Source organism: Podarcis muralis, chromosome 16 (genome assembly GCF_964188315.1).
Source record: "Podarcis muralis chromosome 16, rPodMur119.hap1.1, whole genome shotgun sequence".
NCBI classification, from domain to species: Eukaryota; Metazoa; Chordata; class Lepidosauria; order Squamata; family Lacertidae; genus Podarcis; species Podarcis muralis.
Window position 1 is genome coordinate 15,749,864 of NC_135670.1, and position 12,009 is coordinate 15,761,872.

A 12,009-nucleotide genomic window follows, 5' to 3' on the forward strand; every position below is an offset into this window, starting at 1 on the left:
CAAACTGTGCTCTGAGTCCTAACCAGCCCCCATGTGCTCATGCACTTACCTGCAGACCTTGATGGAATTATTCCAGCAGGCTAACAAAGCAGACTTTGACTTGTCTCCAGTCCTGAGAGATGTCTGTATCTCAGGTGGCTGCCTCTCCTCTTCACCTGAGCTCTTTCCTTTTTAAGCTCCCACCTCCCTTGTCTCCCCACCCACTTCATCTTGACTGGGAGAAGTAAAGCGGTGCCACTCACGCAGCAGCCCGCCCGCCTGCCAAAAGCGAAGCCCCACTGAAACCCAAGCGCCACAACGTGTCTGCCCTTCCAAGTTCCTGGAATGATTCTGCTGTTCTGGGCCCTGCTGCCTTGCAGTAACCGAGCCCGCAGCTGGCTAGCTAGACTTCCCCAAACACCTGCAATCCGCCCCCAACATAGAATATCTGCGCAAGAAAAAGCACAGAATGTGGGGGGAGCCTTGGCTGAGGTGCGTTAAGAACACAAGAAACTGGCTAAACTGACATGCAAACTGCGAGATAAGGACAACTGTGACTTCAAAGAAGAATGGGAACTTTTTACAAATTATCTAAAAAGACAACAAAATGAACTGGACTCCTTGGCAGGTTTTGAATAAATATACACAAATTTATTGATGGTTAATATAGTAGATAGGGACGCGGGTGGCGCTGTGGGTAAAATCTCAGCGCCTAGGACTTGCCGATTGTATGGTCGGTGGTTCGAATCCCCGTGGTGGGGTGAGCTCCCGTCGTTCGGTCCCAGCTCCTGTCCACCTAGCAGTTCGAAAGCACCCTTAAGTGCAAGTAGATAAATAGGTACCGCTTTCTAGCGGGAAGGTAAACGGCGTTTCCGTGTGCTGTGCTGGCTCGCCAGATGCAGCTTTGTCACGCTGGCCACGTGACCCGGAAGTGTCTTCGGACAGCGCTGGCCCCCGGCCTCTTAAGCGAGATGGGCGCACCAACCCCAGTCGGTCACGACTGGCCCGTACGGGCAGGGGTACCTTTACCTTTACCTTTAATATAGTAGATAGATAATATAAGAATCTATACAATTTTATAGTATGCAGATAACAATATGTGTTGAGAAATCAGAGAGAGGAGCTGAGGGAAGTCTTGGGGGGAGGGGAAAAAGGGGGGAATAATGAAGATGATATGTTTTGATATTTTGTTATGTTGAAATTGTTAACAAAAAAAATTAAGGAAAAAAAAGAACACAAGAAGAGACTGCTGGATCAGGCCTGTGACCCATCTAGTCCAGCATCCTCTTCTCACAGTGGCCCACCCACAAGGGAAACATACCACCAGCAGCATTTGAGCACAAAAGCCCTCCCCTCTCCTGCAGTTTCCAGCAACTTGTATTCAGAAACATTTCCTGCCTCTGACCATGACGTTGGTGGCCATTCACTGCCCCCTGTGGCAGTGAGTTCCATAGTTTAGCAATGTAATGAGTGAGTTTCATTGGAGGTCCACTAACCCCAATATTATCTCTTCCTGGCACCATGACATTCTCTGACAGCCCCCTTGGCACTCATCAAGACCCTGTCCTCCCCCTGCCCGCCCGTTTGAATTTAAATCAAGTTTTTATGGGGGGGTGGCTTTCCCGGGGAGGGTGTTGTCTATTCCTTCCTTCCTTTCATTTATGTTGGGGTGTGTTTAGGTGTCTTGCAGAGAGGTTCTGAGCACAGCCAGGTTTTTTTTCTGCTGCAGAATAAGCATTTTGCCATGCCCACCACAAGAACCCCCGGAACCCAAGAAGGTAGAGGACTCTAAGGCAAGGGATCAGGGCTGGAAAGCTGGAATTATCTCAGCCTTATATAGAAGCAAATCTTCCCTTATACCAGCTCAGGATATTTGTTCATCATGCTCTGACCAGCAGCAGCTGTCCAGGGCTCTTAGACAGGGAGTCACTTCCAGCCCTGCCTGGAGTTGCCATTGGGGACTGAACCTTTTGCACCCAAATTTAATACTCAGCTGCTGAGTTATAGTCCTCCTGATAAAAAAAGCTGCCCCAAACAAATCTGTTGTCTACTGTGGGTTTTTAAAACTGTTTTTGTTGCTCTACCTGGATAGCTCACTTGGTTAGACCATGGTGCTGATAACGCCAAGGTTGCAAGTCCGAATCCCTGTATGGGACAGCTGCATATTCCTGCATTGCAGGGGGTTGGACTAGATGATCCTCAGGGTCCCTTCCAACTCTACGATTCTAGGATATGTGAGCATAAGGAGATAGGTGGACAGATTTGGACAAGGGGCATCAGTGGCTGTTGCCCATCCAGTCCACCTCCTCCTGGGGAAACTGCCCAATGGGAACAGCAGGCGAAGGCTCATAGCTTAGTGGAAGTGCTTTGAAGGCACCAGCTACAATCCTCACTGGCACCTCCAGAGAGGGCTGGGAGAGAGCTCTCTCTGAAACCCAGAAGAGCTGCTGCCAGTCAGAGCAGGAAACACAGAACTAGATGGACCAATGGTTTGGCATGGCAGCTTCCTCCTGTTCCTGTGCTGGGAATCAGGAAGGAGAAGCCCCAGGCTGAAGGTGTTCAAGGGACCAGAAAGGGAAACCCCTGCGGGCCAAGCTCTGTGAGCTGAGCTAGCGGGCAGGCGCCAAGGCAGCCTGTTTCCTTGCCAAGGGGCCTGACAGTCTTCTGGCTCTTATGTGCACTAAGTGGGTAATTCTGTTGCTTCGGCAAAGATGCAATCGCCCTTTCGAGCGGTGCTTTATCCATTTTGATGTTGAGGTTATTCCAGGACACAAGGCTCTTGCTCCACCCAGGAGGACCCTCGCAGAGATGCAGCTGGATTGTGACTATCAGGTCTGCAGCAACATTTCTTTATTGAATTTATATGCCCTCCTTCTCCCCAAAGGAGAAGAGGGCATCGAACAACAAGCGATGAAATAATACTAATAAAAGCAATCCCAGTACAGGTGCGGACGAGAGTCGAGATCCACACTTAAAGGGCTCGTTGGGAGAGGAAGGTCTTCAGTAGGTGCTGGAAAAAATGACAGAGATGGCGCCTAAGACAGTGAATAGTTCCCAAAGTGAGGGTACCACCCCCTGGGTGGCAGTGGAATTCGGGGGGGGGTCTCTAAGAAGCAAGGGGGCAGCAAGGGGTGCTAGAAGCAAGAACATTATGTAGGATCCCTTGCACCCTTGGCAAGGAGATGTTAGTCATTTGGAGGAGCGAAGGAGCACATGGCAAAGTAGGTGGGCTCCTAGCTACTCCCAGCCAGAGTGGAGAGGCACAATTTTGTGCCCCCCGCCCCCAATTCCGGGCCTGCGCCCTTGTGGGGGGGGGGTGTCAATCTTTCCAACTCCTGCCTAGAAGTATGAATGACTATAAGGCTTTGAAAAGCTGGTATTATCATTGCATCAAGTTAATCCGTTTGGTGGAATTTACCTGGATTTTGTACAAATGTGCAATTAAATTGTTCCTGATTTGAACGCTACTGTATTGAGTTATTGTCTTCCTAGGCGGTTCATGCAAGATACTATTCCGCATCATGCTTTTTACAGGGTAGGGAAAGGGGCCACTGGGGACGAGTCTTATGAAACCGAAGGGGCAGCGGCTGGAAAAAGTTTGGGAACCATTGCTCTAGGAAGTCGCCTTCTACCAGGTCAGACTCTTGGTCTGACCTGGTAGACAATATTGTCTGCTCTGACAGGCAGCAGCTCAGGCAGAGGCCATTCCCATCAATTCCTACCGGATCGTTCGAACTGGAGGTACTGGGAATTGAACCAGTGTCCTTGTGCATGCAGAGCTTGGGTTCTTTTGCCATTGAGCTATGACCTTCCCTAAATGAATTGTCTCTTTGTTCATTTATAAATCTAATAAATAAATAAATAAATAAATTTTGTAGCCCATTCAATCCTCTTTGTCTCTTGCTGGGGCATTTCAGGGACATGTTAAGGGTATCGCAAGCATAATTGGAGTCAAACTGGAATCCTTTAACTGCCAAGAGAAGCTGCCCTCATGGAGCATGTTGGTCCTCCTACCTCTGTACTGCCTGCTCTGACTGGCAGCATTTATCTACTCTCTGGGCAGGGAAAAAGTCTGTATGCAAAGAGTGTGCTCTGTCATTGGCATGAGACTTTACTGCTAAGTATACATGCTAAGTATACATGTATAGGGATGTGGGTGGCGCTGTGGGTTAAACCACAGAGCCTAGGACTTGCCGATCAGAAGGTTGGCAGTTCGAATCCCCGCGACGGGGTGAGCTCCCGTTGCTCGGTCCCAGCTCCTGCCAACCTAGCAGTTCGAAAGCACATCAAAGTGCAAGTAGATAAATAGGTACCGCTCTGGTGGGAAGGTAAACGGCGTTTCCGTGTGCTGCTCTGGTTTGCCAGAAGCGGCTTAGTCATGCTGGCCACATGACCCGGAAGCTGTACGCTGGCTCCCTTGGCCAATAAAGCGAGATGAGTGCTGCAATCCCAGACTCGGCCACGACTGGACCGAATGGTCAGGGATCCCTTTACCTTTTTATACACGCTTTAACAAGCACTGCAGCGGTGAATTGCATTCATGCACCCAGGTTTCAAGTCCAAATCTGCTTTGCCCAGTAACTGACTTCCCTTGGTGGGGCAGAAAATCAGTGCTGTGCACCACCCATCTAGGTCCAGTGGCTTGCCTTTTCGGCCTTGGTGGAGGCTGGGCTCTTCAGCCAGACAAGGCATTTCCTCCTCCTTCTCCTCTTGGGAGTTTCCACTCACCTGCCCTGGGCGAGAGAAGACTTGCTCTATCCAGCTGAAGAACAGGAGACTGAAGGGCCTTTGTGTGCCAGAGAGGCTTGCCCCGCTTTTTCCACAGTGCCTCCAGAGCAAAAGATAAGCCACCCATTGTTTGGTTCCTTGAGCGCTTCTGATGGAATTGCTCAGTCAGAAAAGCTGAAGGGTGTCAAATCCACAAATCCGCTGGTTCCAAAACTGCCTGAAGGGAAGAAAGGGCAGAATGCAGCAAGAACATCTCAAATACATGCATGCATCCCTCCCCCCCTCTCTTTTTCTTCCAAAGGCCAGGCTGGTGCTCAACCACGGCACTTTAAAAGTGGGTGCTACTGTCCCATGGGGGGTTACCTGGGGGCGCAAGGTGGTGGCAGGAGGGGTCTGGAAGTATAAATAACTATCAGACTTTGAAAAACTGTCCTGATTCTTCTGACATTCCACTTCATTGGATCCAGTAGCATACCCTCCAACAAGGATCTAGGAGTCTTGGTTGACCACAAACTTGACATGAGCCAACAGTGTGACGCGGCCGCTAAAAAAGCCAATGCAATTCTGGGCTGCATCAATAGGAGTATAGCATCTAGATCAAGGGAAGTAATAGTGCCACTGTATTCTGCTCTGGTCAGACCTCACCTGGAGTACTTTGTCCAGTACTGGGCACCACAGTTCAAGAAGGACACTGATAAACTGGAACGTGTCCAGAGGAGGGCAACCAAAATGGTCAAAGGCCTGGAAACGATGCCTTATGAGGAACGGCTAAGGGAGCTGGGCATGTTTAGCCTGGAGAAGAGGAGGTTAAGGGGTGATATGATAGCCATGTTCAAATATATAAAAGGATGTCATATAGAGGAGGGAGAAAGGTTGTTTTCTGCTGCTCCAGAGAAGCGGACACGAAGCAATGGATCCAAACTACAAGAAAGAAGATTCCACCTAAACATTAGGAAGAACTTCCTGACAGTAAGAGCTGTTCGACAGTGGAATTTGCTGCCAAGGAGTGTGGTGGAGTCTCCTTCTTTGGAGGTCTTTAAGCAGAGGCTTGACAACCATATGTCAGGAGTGCTCTGATGGTGTTTCCTGCTTGGCAGGGGGTTGGACTCGATGGCCCTTGTGGTCTATTCCAACTCTATGATTCTATGATTCTATGATTTCTCAGATGAAAATGGCGATGTCCTATTCCATTATTATTATTATTATTATTATTATTATTATTCTATCAATCTGACTGGGTTGCCCCAGCCACTCTGGGCAGCTTTCAACACACACACACACACACACTCTAAAACATTAAAAGAACTATACAGGAGTACCTCAGTTTACAAACTTCCGTTCCGGAAGTCCATTCTTAAATCGAAACCGTTCTTAAACCGAGGTGCACTTTCCCTATTGAGGCCTCCCACCGACAGTGCCTTTCCATGGTTCGGATTCCGTTCTTAGACTGAGGTAAAGTTCTCAAACCAAGACACTATTTCCAGTTTTGAGGAGTTTGTAAACCAAATTGTTCTTAAACCGGACTGTTCTTAAACCGAGGTACCACTGTACAGGGTTGCCTTCAGACGTCTTCTAAAGGTTGTATAGTTAGTTATCTTCTTGGCTCGGGGGTCGCATAACTCCATACCCTCCAACTTTTCTCCAATGAAAATAGGGACGTCCTAAGGAAATGAGGGACGTTCCAGGATCAAATAAGAAACCGGGATGGCTTCTGTAAATCCGGGACTGCCCCTGGAAAATAGGGACACTTGGAGGGTCTGTTGTAGGAGAGGCGATGATTAGAAATGTTTCTTTGTAAGATAATGGCCATAGCTGCCGGCCAGTTAAGTGCTTCTCACAGCATCTAAATGAGGTTGCCTTGTTGCCATAGAGACAAATGGGTGGGCCTTTTCCCACCTCATCTTGCTGGATGCCAACATCCTCCTAGGGTGGTGAACAATAGGCCAAGCAATGATTCTGTGTAGGGAAGGGTTGTACGCAAGTGTTGGGCTGATGCTGGAAGTTGGAGACACAGAGGCATCTCTGCTCTGTGCTAGACTTTGAGGCTCTCCTGGAACCCTAGGGAGGATGCAAGATCTGTTGGGATGTTGATTCTGTGAGCGCCTCTATCCTAGGCTCAGGTGGCATATATATGTGTGTGTGTGTTAATAAAACCATATCTTATGTATATTAGGGGTATATATTGAGGGGAGAGTTCTGCACCAAATGTACATATGTGATAAAATTGCATACCAAAATGGGAAATATGAGAAATGGAGACTAAAAATGCCAATGAATTTTCAGCAGCAGATTAATAATAATAATAATAATAATAATAATAATAATATGCCACTACTGTGGTCTGTGTTTTGTTAGCCCAGAAATGGAAAATGAGTGAGGTCCCAACTAAAGAAGAATGGCAACTTAAGCTGACAGAATATGCACAGTTTGCAGACTTGACATATAGAATAAGAAAATAATAATAATAATAATAATAATAATAATAATAATAATAATACCTTCATTGTTAATTTACAATCTGTGTACAGTGAAATTAACCAAGCCTCCACCCCCAAACACTCAATCTCATTGCACTCTGTGTGCTTGTCGCACAACACACCAACCCCAAAAGTCAGAATAAGAAGAATATATGTTTAGAGAAGATTGAAAAATGTTTATTGAAAATGTTGGCAGCATAAAGATAAATTCAACAGTGTAAATAAGTTTTGATGGATGTAATTATGGAATACTGAATGGCTTAGTTTTTGTAAAAAAAATGCAGGGATTTATGAAACGCGAAATGAACCATGGAAAGAGAAGAAGGGAAGTCATTGGTATTTTAAGGATGTTTAAATGAGTATTCTAAATTGTAAAACAGAAAATTTATTTAATTAATAAATGGTGATGATGATGATGCACTGATGTGGAAATCTGTGGGGCTGAACTTAAGGCTTTGAATAACGAGAAACGCAGTGAAACTGAAATGGCTAGATTCACCCATCCCTCTTTCCTGAGCAGATGTTTCTGTGCTGAGAATGCCAGCTGCTTAGCAGACCACCAGCAGCTGCGACTCCTGCATTGCAGTGGGTTGAACTAAAAGACCATTGGGATTCCTTCCAACTCTCCAGTTCTCCGATTCTGCCACGCCAGGGACAAATGCTGTCCAGTGAAGCCTCAATGAGCTTCTCGGTGCTCTTAAGTCCCACCCAGACTCCTCTCTCCCACTCTGCTATGTGCACCCCTCCCCTCCCCCTTGGCAGAGCTGGCCTGGCAGAGCTTAAAATAGGAAATGGCCCATTAGCCTTTGGGTTGTACATCTGCCTTGTGCCCAGGGGCAGGGGCCAGGAGAAGTTACTGGAAGCAATAACGCAGGATAAAGCTCTTGCCATCAATATTTCATGGCGAGCTGGGGGGGGGGGTGTTGGATGCAGTCCTTGGGGAAAAGACGGGCTGCAAGCAATCTGTGGTGCTGCCAGGGCAGGGCTTTAGGGCAGACGTCCAGGGAATGGGCAGAAGGGCAGCAGAGGATGTTTGCTTGGCATATAATCTCAGGTGGGATAAATCCTGTTTCCATCGAAAGAGGGAACCCCCCCTCCTGCAAGTTCAGCCTTAGTCAACCAGACGTTTTGGACTAAAATATTGTGGGGAGGGGCAGTGTCAGACCCTCCAAGTGTCCGTATTTTCCAGGGACGTCCCTGATTTAGAGAACCCGTCCCAGTTTCTGATTTGATCCCAGAATGACCCGTTTTCCTTAAGAAGTCCCTATTTTCATTGGAGAAACGTTGGAGGGTATGGAGTTATCCAACCCCTGAGCTGTCTGAAGGCAATCCTATACAGGGAAGTTTTTATAAAAAAATGTTTAATGCTTTATTATGCTTTTATATATGTTGGAAGCCGCCCAGAGTGGCAGGGGCAGTGCTTTTTTTCTGGGGGTACATTTTGTGAATCTTTGTACTTTTGTCCATTTACTGTATTTATTTTTCCCAATTTTAACGATAAAATGGTGATTTTCTGCAGTCAAAAGAGGGTACCCCTAAACATTTTTTTTAAAGAAAAAAAGCACTGGGCTGGGGCAACCCAATAAGATGTGTGGGGTATAAATAATGAACTTATCATTATGGAATGGGACGTCCCTATTTTCATCGGAGAAATGTTGAAGAGAATGCAGTGTGCGTTTGCGGGGAACGAACAGGTTTTAAAAACCACCTCCTTCCACCCTAGTCCTGATCTGGATTGGATCAGCTGCTTTTTCCTCATAAGAAAGAAAGCTGGGTGATCCTGAGCAGACTTTTAAGGAAATGCATTTAACATAATGTGTAGTTTGCAGTGCCCTTTTTAAGAAAAGAAAAAAGGTGCTGATATTCACCATGAAGCTGTTACAGTAAGTGCCACATTTTTAACATGTTGAGGAAAAGGTGCCAGTATTGCCTACCATTCAGTACCCCCCCCGGGGGGGGGGGGGGAGGAGCACTGGTAGTTTCACATAGGAAAAATCCCCCACCCCACAACTTGCTGCAATAATATAATACTCTGAGTTTATTATTTGTTTCTTAACATTTATATACCGCTTGGTGCTAAAAAAAAACCCATCAAGGCTCATTACAAAAAAGATGAAACAATACAATTCTTAATAAGAAAAATTAACAGTAACTTCGGATTTTAAAGAAGTTGATATACGGTAACAAGAGACTAAAAGCAGATCAAGGCCTGCACCAACTTTCCAAACAACTGGGTCGCCTTGCCTAAACAAAAATGTTTTTTCGCAGGAACGAAATAAGTACAGTGAAGGCGCCTGCCTGATGTCAATAGGGCAGGGAGTAGGTCCTGCCACACGCAAAAATAGTGAGTTCTTACAAATGTAGAATGGGTATTATGTGGCACTTGTAACAGGGCCATTTCTGCCAATTGAAGTGGCCAGGTAGGAGTGAGGCGATCTCATAGCCCCAAGTTGTTTTGGGCCCCCAATGTCCCTAGGAATTGTGAGATATGCTCTGCGGAAAGCAGCTGCCCATCACTGTGCTCAGCTTGGGAATCCCCCACAAATTCCTTTGCAGCCTGCCAAATAAAACAGAAGGAAAATTGGGATGTGAATGCCAAAACTCAAGAGAGCGTGCAGAGGGGTGGGAGGCGGGAATAGGGGGTCTAGACAGACCCCTGTGGATGACACTGTTTGAATGAAGTCTGAAGTGCCCTGGCACTCTCTGCTGACAGCGGAATCTTCCTGCCTGATCTTGCCCCGGCTAATAGCTTGCCTGGGTGCTTTTCAGAGAAATGATCCAACTTGGAAACAAAGATGAGGTACGATTCAAAAGAAAGAGAAGAAAGGAGGGCTTGTTCAGAGGTGGGGTGGCTTTCATCCTGTGTTTTCTTCTGCCTGTAGCCATAGAGACTGAGGGGGGGGGGGGGGAGACCACCAGGATAGTGAGATGGAAACATTCCCAAAGGAGAAAGCAGAGACTTTCTCCAGGGCTACCCTGTGAATTTCATGGATGAAATATAAAGCCCTATATGGCTTAGGACCAGCCTATCTGAAGGACCGCATTCTCCCATATGGACCTGCCTGGGCTCTGAGATCTTCAGGAAAGGCCCATCTTTTAGTCCTGCTACCTCCACAGGTATGCTTGGAGGAGACACAGGAGAGGGCCTTCTCCGTGGCTGCTCCCAGACTCTGGAACTCCCTCCCTGGAGAAGTCAAGCAGGCTCCCTCCTTGTTGTCCTTCAGCTGGCAGGGGAAAACTCTTTTATTTTGACAGGCCTTTCTGAACTGACTGTTTTTTAAAGAAAAGGCTTTGCTGGTTTTAATTGTCTGTATTTTAATAGATTTGTTTTTTGCATTGTTTTAATTCTGTTAGAATTGAATTACCTTTGAACGATGAACATTCATGTTCTTAGGGTTTTGTTTTTTTTGTATTTTATCTGTGTGGTTTTAATTTGTGTAAGACCTTGAGTAATAATGAAACATAATAATGGAGACTTCAGTCCAGGTTACGAGTTCAGCACCCTGTTTGGGGCTCTCGCCTGACAATTGGGGCTCATCACACATCAAGTCTGTGGAGCCCGTGGCCCTTGCATTGTTGTGGGGCTGAGACTCAGGCTTTGTGCACACGACTCTATGCTCTGGCTCCAATGTGCTCCCTCTGTTAGCCACAGTCCATAGGTATCCTGTAGTTTATAGACAAAATACTGCCGTTGGATGAGTTTTCCCTCAAACCAACTCTCATCCAATTTGAAAATGCATGTGAGAGCCCATCCACACCACAGAATAAAGCGGAGTATGTACCCCTTGTGTGTTCTTTAATTTCCTCTCGTCTGTACAGTGTTGACCAGAAATAGCAGCTGTCCCGAACGTTATCCCTGCCAAATCCGGTGTTTCCCTATCCTTGGGAAATCCCCAAAGGGAATCTGCTCTTCTTTAGCTGTACTCCTGCCAGTTTTCTGTGTGCTCCCGCCACTGGTTGCACTGTGGATTTATATAATACCATTTTAGTAGTTTTATTTTCGATCCCTTTTCTGGCAATCTCTAACATCTGCCTTGCAGGGGGTTGGACTAGATAACCCTTGGTGTCCCTTCCAACTCTACAGTTCTGTGAATTCACCTTTTTTGCACAGCATATTTGCTGAGCAGTCCATTTCAGCCCTAAGGCCTTGTTTCTGGCCAGTCACCTCCAGATCAATCCCCATGAGCTTATGTGTGGAGTTAGGACGTTTCTGTCCTGTTATGTATCACTTTACACCGGATCACACTGAAATGTGTTTTGTGTGTGTGTGTGTGTGTGTGTGTGTTTTGCCATTTTAACACCCAGCTTGGAGAGACTCAGGAAGGTTCTTTGCAATTCAAGCCAGGGATGGGAGAACCTGTGGCAACGCTGATGTTGCTGGACCACAAACCCCAACATCCCTGACCACAGACCATCCTGGCTGGTGGTGATGGGAGCCTGGAGTCCAGCAACATCTGCAGGGCCGCTGGTTCCCCATCCCAGATTTAGACCATAGCAATTCTCCTGGAACCAAGTCAAAAGCAGACTTAAGATCAATAAAGGCGGGAGGGCGTTGAAGGCTTAGTGCCAGGAACTGAAGTATACATCTCTCTGCCAGGTGAGCTAATACACAGCGATGGTTGAGCGACCGGCTTTAAATCTAATCTCTGCCTTCCAAATAATACTATTATCCTCCTTCATACAAAGTTAAAGCTTATGTTTTAAAAACCTGGCATAAAGTTTTCCAATAACTGCCTTCCAAGAAGGCTAATGGGGAAATAATGATCTGGATTGGTCCCATCACCTTTTCTTAATGTGATGAGCTAGGAAAGTTTTACTCAGTGCT